Raw genomic sequence first — 9,034 nt, forward strand, 5'->3', positions numbered from 1 at the left:
CTTAATATGTCTGAAGCACTTTCCTACATGTTTCTCATGTATTTAACTTACAAGTTTCCCATGTGGTAAATACTATTTTTAATGCATTTTAAGAATTATTTTTAATTATGAATATAAAATAAGATAATCATCATAAAAATTCAAACCATACATAAGTATGCAAATTCAAAAGAAAGAATAAGTGGCAAGTTAAGGGACTGATGTGTTTTTTTCTAAATAATGTTTATAGCAAATTAGAAGCAATTTAACACAAAAGACACCTCAAGAGGAAATTCATAGCTGCACAGAAAAGGAGAAAACATCAATTCTAACAATCAGTAGAACAAAGAACTAAAACAAACACACCGCCAACAACAATAAAACAGAAAACCTTCAGGAGAGAAACTGTTTTTCCCACTCTACTAAAATCCCTTTAATAGCCTAGTAGTTAATTGATGTTAGAACAATACCATGAAAAAAGTTAAATGATATTTCAGGTAATCTTTCAGGAAGGCAGAAAAATGTAGTTCTTCTCATGGTTAAAAAAAGACCTTTTGCACAGTGGATTAAATTGTAGTGTGATCAATAGTCAGCGGGTCTGCATAAGTTATTCCGTGATGGTTCTATGCTATTGAGTTTCGTTTTGTGTCTGTAACAGTGAGGTGGCACCGTCCTTCCTAGGCAAGCAGGGACTGGACCCAGCTTGAAATTCTACTAGCAGGGACTGGTATTGAAGTGGGTGTGGTTTTCTGCACTTTGAGGGCTCTAATTAAAGGGGAATTAGAATCAAAGTCTAAGATGAGGGCTGGGGTGGGCCCAGGAAGTAAAGGAAGTTCCAAAACATCTAGTCCAAGGGTAAAGGATGAAAAAACAAAAGCCAGATTTAAAGCAATGATATCAGATAACTGCTGGCAAGATGGAGTAATGGTTTGAGAGCAGGGGCCCAAAATATGTCCAGAGAGACTGGGATGTAGAAGGTACAAGATACTTTTCTGGGGTAGCCAGGGTCCGGGTTCAGGAGAGGATCCTGAAAGGTGGACAGAAGCAAGCAGCATTCAGGAAACAACCCACCAGTGAGATGCCTGCGTTTGTTTGTTTGTTTTTTCTACTATTTATTCAGGTTGAATGTGGCCAGAGGAAAAAATAACTTCCAAAAAATGGAATAGGAAGGGGTCATTTCTGAACTCACTTTTTGAGGTCAGCATTACCTTGATACCAAATCTTGATAAAATGAGTGTAAAAAATGAGAACTACAGACCAATATCTTTTATGAACAAAGATCCAAATGTCTTCAACAAAACATTAATAAATTGAATCCAATAACATATAAAAAGAATTATATGCTATTGCCAAGAGGGTTTTATTCCAGAAATACAAGATTGGTTCAACATTCAAAAGTCAGTGAATGTAGTCTACAGCTCTGAACGCGCCCGATCTCGTCTGATCTCGGAAGCTAAGCAGGGTCGGGCCTGGTTAGTACTTGGATGGGAGACCGCCTGGGAATACCGGGTGCTGTAGGCTTAAAAAACAAAAATCAATCAGTATAATTCACCATATTAACAGAAAAACAAGAAAAAACACACAAGCTTACCAAAAGATGAAGAAAAAAACACAATTGGCAAAATTCAACAATTATTCATATTTAAAAACTCTCAGCAAGCCAGAAATAGAAGGGCATCAACTAGTCCTACAGCTAATATGATGCCTAATAGAAAGAGATTGAATTTTTTTCTCCCCAAGATCATAAACTAGGCAAGATGATTATTGTCACCACTCCTAGTCAAGATTGTATTAGAAGTCCTGGCAAGTGCAATAACAATAAATAAAAGGCATTCAGGATAAAACTATAATTATAATAGATGACATTACTGGACACAGGAAATGCTAAGGAATATACATCTGATCATGTAGATTGTTTCTAGCTATAATATCTCATAAGTCTTTCATCTTCAGGGTGAATAATGTAGACACTTTCTTATTTTTGTGGCTCTTGTCTCATATTTTCCCACGTTTTTCTTATAGCCACAATAGCGTTTGAGGTGAAGTATGTTTCAAAGCTACTTTGAATTTTTTTCAATGACTGAGGGATTCTCTTGGTTATCCTATCACACAGCAGGTCTTTAAATAACACTGTCATGTCATTCTGTCATAATGTTGATGAGAAAATATCGATTCCTGTCTGGGGCCACTGTTTGTGTGGAGTTTGTACATTCTCCCCATGTCTGCATGGGTTTTCTCCTGGTACTCTGGTTTCTTCCACATCCTAAAGATGTACACATTAGATTACTTGGTGTGTTTAAATTGTCCCAGTCTGAGTGAGTGTGGGTATGAGTGTGAGTGCGTCTTGCGATGGAATGGTCCTGTCCAGAGTTGGTACCCACCTTGTGCCCTGAGCTGCCAGGATAGGCTCTGGCTACTCAGACCCTGAATAGATGGGTTAGAAAATAATTATCTTACTTGTTTTTATTCATCTTTATTAAACATATGTATAGCTCACAGTAATTTTAAGGTTAATGTTAGAAGTGTTTGGGGTCTTTATTTAGAAGTTTGGTGATGTTTTTATGACCAGAAATATGCCATAGGAACACAGCTCTTGTTTATATCAATTAATCTATGGCAAAATTGGTTTTATTATAAGTCACTTTGCTTAAAATCATAGTTTCCAAAATCCTATTGATAGCACTTACTATGGACAGTCCCTGATTTACGATGTTTGACTTATGATGTTTTAAAAATTTAAGATGGTATGAAAGCAATATGCATTCAGTAGAAATTATACTTTGAATTTTGATCTTTGCTCATGATACTCTCTCATGGTGCTGGGCAATGGCAGTGAGCAGCAGCCTCCAGTCAGGCACACAATCATGAGCGTAAACAACTGATATTCTACAGTGTACTATGTTGTCAACAATTTTTGGATATTGTATTCTGAGCATGTTCAAGGTAGAATAGTCTAAGGTAGGTATTTGGTAGGTTAGGTGCATTCAGTGCATTTTGACTTACAATATTGTCAACTTATGAAAGGTTTATTGGGATGTGAACTTGTTAGACTTCAGGGAGTATCTGTATTTGTACCTGCTCCTACTGCAGCTACTCTGGCCCTGGTGCTAGCTTTACTAGGTTTGCAGGCCCTGGCTGGGTAGCTCATTTGGTTAGAACATCATCCCCTTATGTCAAGTTTGTGGGTTTGATCCCATTAGGGCACATAAAAGAATCAACCAATTAATGTATAAGTAAGTGGAACAACAAACATTGCTATTTCTTACTCTCTTTCTCTCTCTCAAATGAACAAATAAAACTGTTTTTTAATAAAACTGTTATATAATCTCATATATATATAGATAGATATAGATATATGTCTTGCAAATGTCCTACTGTGAATAAAGGTATGGAGATGGAATTTACCTGCCAACATTTAATAATTATATTAACTATGTTCTTGGACCAGTGTAAGAAATTGGCCAAGTATAATAAGATAGACATGATCCTTGCCCTTACAGATCCTTGCCTTTACAGTCTAATGAGGAAGACAAGTAATTATGAGTATGATGGGTATAACAAAAGCTAGGTGCTAAGGTGTGTTCAACAGAAAGAGCTGTCCTAGAACTAATCATGGCCTGAGCACAAGAACACAAGTCATATTGGAGTAAAGGCCCTATTTTATAATAAAAAATTTGGCTGGACTTTGGTCACTGGGAGGTAACTTCTAAATTCTTGGAATTTCCTGAGTGATGAGTATCTTTGTTGTTCATGGTGAACCCAAGACTGTGCCTGAGTTTATGCTAATGAGATGACTCAGGATGGGGCTAGCTACTCAGGAAGGACCAACAATGTGCTTACATCATTGGGACTTGACCCACTAGATAACAGCCCGACTTGCAGGGAGAGAAGGGGTACTGGAGAGTGATTTCTTTCATGTGGCAAATGGGTCCATCAATTGTACCTATACAATAAACCCCAATAAAAACTATGGATACTTAGGGCTTGGGGGAGTTTCCTGGTTGGTGATTCCTGGTTGGTGATGTGCATTGGTATGCTGGAGGGTGACAGATCCTGAGGACTTGGAAGCTTTGCATTTGGGACCTTGCTCTATGTGTCTCTTTATTTGTCTCTTTTATATAAAACTATAACCCTAAGTATAGTTCTTTCTTGAGTTTTGTGAGTAATTCTAGTGAATTATTGAACCTGAAGGGAACCCCTGAATTTGTAGCCAGTTGGTCAGAAGTGCAGAAGGCCCGAGAGCTCCAGAGCTTGTGACTGCAGTCTGAAATGTGGGGAGTCTTATGAAGGACTGAGCCCTTGGCCTGTGAAATTTCACCTAACCCTGGGTAGTAAGTGTTAGAATTACACTGCAAGGCCAGTAGTGGGTAATCCAGTTGGATTGACAAGATTGGGCCAGACTATGGAAGACTTAGACATTAGGCATTAGACTTGGAAAGGGAATATGGTACAATATAATTTATTAAGTGTTTGAAATATGTCAGGAAAGATTCTAAGAATATTTTAGATATAATCTCCTTATATTTTATGTCCTCTATCCCAGGAAGCATTATTAACTTTTTTATAGATAAGTACTAAAAACACAAAAATAACAAACACTGGGCTCTTTGCTAGTCTGAGATTTACCACCTGTATGTTGCTGACCTTTGAACAACCATAACTTTTCATGACCTCAATTTTCTCAGTCCTTCCCTCAGTCATCCCTAAGATTTTATGACTCCACATGGGTAAGATGCATTCTGAAAAATCATATGTTATTAAAGTAGTCTCTAAGAGCAAATTTAACTTTAGATTTTTTTTTGTATTTTCAACAAATACTTATTGAACATCGCCATGTACTGTACACTAAACTAAGCTTTGGAGATAGACAGATAAGAGCTAATGGACATTCCTTCCAATACCTGTAGTATTGAGTAAATTACCCTTTTATTTCAAAAGAGATTATGTTTAAATGAGCAATCTGAAGAGAAGAGGGTAAATGACAAAAAGAAAGCAGATTGCACAGGGGTGGAGGAGACTGGGAATGAGCTTTACCTTGCCAATAGAAGAATGAAAGCTACAATGGCAATGGAATGCTAATGACAGACTGTGAGCATGTGAGAGTGAGGTGATTTTTAGCATTAGGAAGCGATTTTGTGGAGCAAGCTCTAACAGTAGTATATATGTGGATTTTGTACATGAGTGACGAAGGAGGCAGGGCAGTCCCCCTCTACATCCTCCCTCTCACCTGACTATACAAGCAATACCACACTAGTTTCACAGCCTCGCATAAGAGACCTTCAGATGTGGAGTAGAGAACTCGAGCAGAGAAAGAGAAGAGACTGGTGGGGCAGGGTCACATTAAACATGCATAAAGACTATACCAAGATTTCAAAGTTTGGTAGGCCTCCAGAATCACTTGAGGGTACTTTGTGAACATACCAATTCCACCCTAGATTTTTAAAACCAGAATTTCTAGAGAAGAAAATTTAAGAACAGGGCTTCCAAGACGTTTCTGATGCTCGGCTGGATTTGGGAACCACTGGTTTACCTGATTAGCAAACAAGGATGGTTTGTAAGGCTCAAAGAGACCTGTCATCAACAATGATCACTTTGCTTTGCTTTCACCACATTGTTTTTTCTGAATGGGTCAGTTTTATTTCTAAAGCTATTGACTTATGGATCCTGCTTTTCCTTTTTTCCATCTGTGGATTTTTATTCTCAGTTTCTTTTGTTGACATCTGAAATAGAGTTAAAGAGGTGTGTTTTGCTTTTTTTGGTGGGAGGTATTTTTGCCTTGTATAGTAGACATAAATTGGTGAAGAAATCTCAAGGATGGGATAGAAGTAGATTTTAGCCATCAAAATCATTTGAACTAACCAAATCAACAATAAATCACAAACTCCAGATTTTTGTTTAAAGGGGAGGAGACCAAGGCAGTGGATGTGCAAATTAGCCAGGCCACGACTTGCTGGCTCTGGTTCATTTTGTAAACAAAAGCAGGCCTGAATTCAATCAAACATTACTTGTTAAAGTAAACTAGCAAAAAAGCTGGTGAAAATTAAAGTAGAACAGAAGATGGTTTCAATAATTTTATTCTCCAGCTTTTAGCGAAAAAAAAAAGAAGTCTACCCACCATTCCATTCTATGGTACATGCCCTTTCTTTCATGAAAATTAAAAGGTATTTTAGTTATGTCCATACTAAAAAATGCTACCTGTAGTATTGGGTATGTTGCCTTGAGAATAAAATTCTGAGTACTATCATTTGTAGCTTTGACAGTATTTTTTTGTAGATTTTTAGGAACTTTTCAAATAAGAGAAATGGGACCCAATAGGTTGGGTAGCTGAAAGACTAAATTGTTTGATAAATACCATGTGTCTGGTATGCTATACTTGTTTAAAGTGACACTGAGAGATTAGTTGTTTCTAGACATTTTTTGGTTGGGTCTTTAATGTATACAAAGCTGGTGAGTTTCCCCTCAAAACTGAACAAAGCCTGAGGGCTTCTGCTCTATGGGGCTAGAAACAAGTGGACCATTGCTTTGGGCTGCAGTGAAATTTTCCACTGAGGTGACAGGTCTGAACTTTCTCCAAGGGGTTAGTAGGGATGCCATCACAATTCCTGGAGGAAGGGAGGTTCTAATTATTAAGGCTTAAAAGTTTCAGTAGGGATTTTCTACTTTGCATGTAGAACTGTTATTTGGGGGGTTGTTTGGGGTCAGGGATCCAGAAGATTATTTCTAAGAGTTTTGGGACTAGGTGTAGCTGTCCAACTATCCACCTAGGCCAAAAGTATCCTGAGTCATTGCCTGCAATCCCCTCCACTTGTGGGCTTGTGTTGCGTTCCAGCAACTGAAAGAGGTGTTGATTCATTTCAGGCCTCGTTTGTCTATGATGAAGTTCAACCCACCACAGAGGGATTCAAGGGAACTGCACTGTGGACGCTCGGCCTGTGATTTATGTTTTCCCGGTGTTTTTATCTGTTTTCGCTGCCTTGTCAACAATGAAGTAGACATCAGATGTGTCTAGCCCACAAGAAAATGCACGGTACCTTACAACAAAGGTAGAAGAGATTTTGCAGGCACACATCAACTGTTGTCAATAAAACAGCCACCAAAGTAAAACACTGACAACAACACTCCTCTGCTCTGGAATCGGATCCCAGAGGAAACATGGCCTCCCTGGAGACCACTCCCCATCCTCAAGCCACCGCGAGGAAGAACATGGGCTTCTTCCTCTGTAGGTACATCCGCTGATTGTGGAATATTGAACCTGGGGGTAGATCTAGAAAAGCACACTCCTGCCCTGCCCACTGATGTACTGAAAAAGGTTTCATTTCATGCTTAATGTTGATCAAATATAAAAGAATTACCAACTACTGTTGTTTAAATGCTTTTATTGTGGTCTTCTTGGAGACAGTGCAGAGGATGAAGTGACCTCATGTCATTATTTCTGGTCTAATAATGATTGTTTTAATGACATCATAGGGTGGAAACCGTTTTCTCCTGACCCTTTAAAGATCAGCTATGGGAGGAGCCTTTTCTATTTCAGGGTTGTCACTGCTCTGAGAGTTAATGGTTCTATTTTGAGAACTATCGAATTCTTATCTTCCACCCTGGTACCCATCTATGTTCACCCAACAACCAGTTACAAAAGTAATTGGGCTTGCAAAAGATCCTTGGGGGAAAATGTCCTGGCTCATATTCTAATAGCCCTAGGAAATAAGAGCAGTTTCCTAGCACCCTGACTTTGATGCCCCCCCACCCCCAGGGGGGTGATCAGGAATGATGTTTGCACAGTCTTATATCTCAGCTTTTACTCCTTTGTGTTTATTCCATTGCTGAAAGACTCAGAACATCACTTTTTCTAGCACACATTGTTTGTCTGAAAATACACCTGGAGAGTTGCCCAATTTGGAAATGACTTAAATTACAAAAAAAGCACAGCTGTCTTTAACAGCTCTAGGAGTTCATGCAACGAGCCTACAATTTATTGAGTAGGATTAGATGCTTATTGCCTATGACACTTTAAATACCATTACATTGAAGTTTATACAAGAAAGTCCAAGTTTAAAACTGGAATCTTAGCAATAACAGCTGGGCCATTTGTTTATGTGATAGGCAGGAAAGAATGACTTCTGTAATCTTCGTATTTGGCTTCAGGATTCTGCTTAGAAAAAAAAAAAGAAAAAAGAAAAGAAAAGAAAAGATGGGAGGGGGAAGAAAGAAGCTAATTTCAGATTGTCAAACGGAGCTGAACACTGCTGGCTAATTTGTCCCTCATGTTAAGACCTCTGCCAAGGTTCCTCTTGTATCCCCTCGCTCTCTCACACCTGACAAACCAGCACTTGAAATACTGTAGCCCACCTCTCTGACAGCAAGGGGTATGTCGCTAGCGAGCCTGCAGCTCTCTCCCCCAGGCGGCTCACATTCCGCATTTTGTTTCTAGCATGAAAGACTTTGTTTTAAATCATAATAGCAACCAGGCTGTAATCACATTAGAGCACACATGGAGAACTTGCAAAAAGTCATGTGTTTTGGATTTGACATTCTGATTTATGGTTGTGTGCTCCAGTTACACAGCTGCAAGCTCATTTTCCAACAAAGATGTTTTCTATTTTTCTATTACTTTGCTTCACCCTGTCTTTATGTTGGGGAAAATGAAAGCCACCAGGTGAAGTCATAACATAAGTACAAATGTTTTCGTGTTTGGGTTGGAGAGCGTAATAAAGGGTGTATACCGGCGTTTCAAACACAGCTTGTTATTTCTGAATAAAAGTGTAAAGCGAATTGCTTACTTAAGGTAATCGCAAATTAAAGAGGTACATGGAAATTTGTGAAACCCAGAATGATCCTGCACACTTTCTGTCTCCATCACCTGATATCAATTTCGGAGGAGGGAAATGGAGGGCAATCAATGCTCCATTTTCGATATTTGAGTAAACTAAGCTCCCTACTTAGTATGTTCATTTCACAAAATTCTAAGAAGTTCAGGGTTGGGAACTTGTAAAGATGATTTCTGCCGGCCTGTTCATTGTGCAAATGAGGAAAGTGAAACCCAGAGATGTAAAATGAC

The 9,034-nt window shown here is 38.6% G+C and overlaps 1 pseudogene; it reads left to right on the plus strand.

Annotated features, from left to right (window-relative positions):
* The first annotated feature begins 1,382 nt into the window (after positions 1 to 1,382).
* LOC118620825 lies at positions 1,383 to 1,500 on the plus strand (annotated as a pseudogene).
* Positions 1,501 to 9,034: the final 7,534 nt, after the last annotated feature.

This window comes from Molossus molossus, unplaced genomic scaffold (assembly GCF_014108415.1).
Source record: "Molossus molossus isolate mMolMol1 unplaced genomic scaffold, mMolMol1.p scaffold_m16_p_1, whole genome shotgun sequence".
Taxonomy (NCBI): Eukaryota; Metazoa; Chordata; class Mammalia; order Chiroptera; family Molossidae; genus Molossus; species Molossus molossus.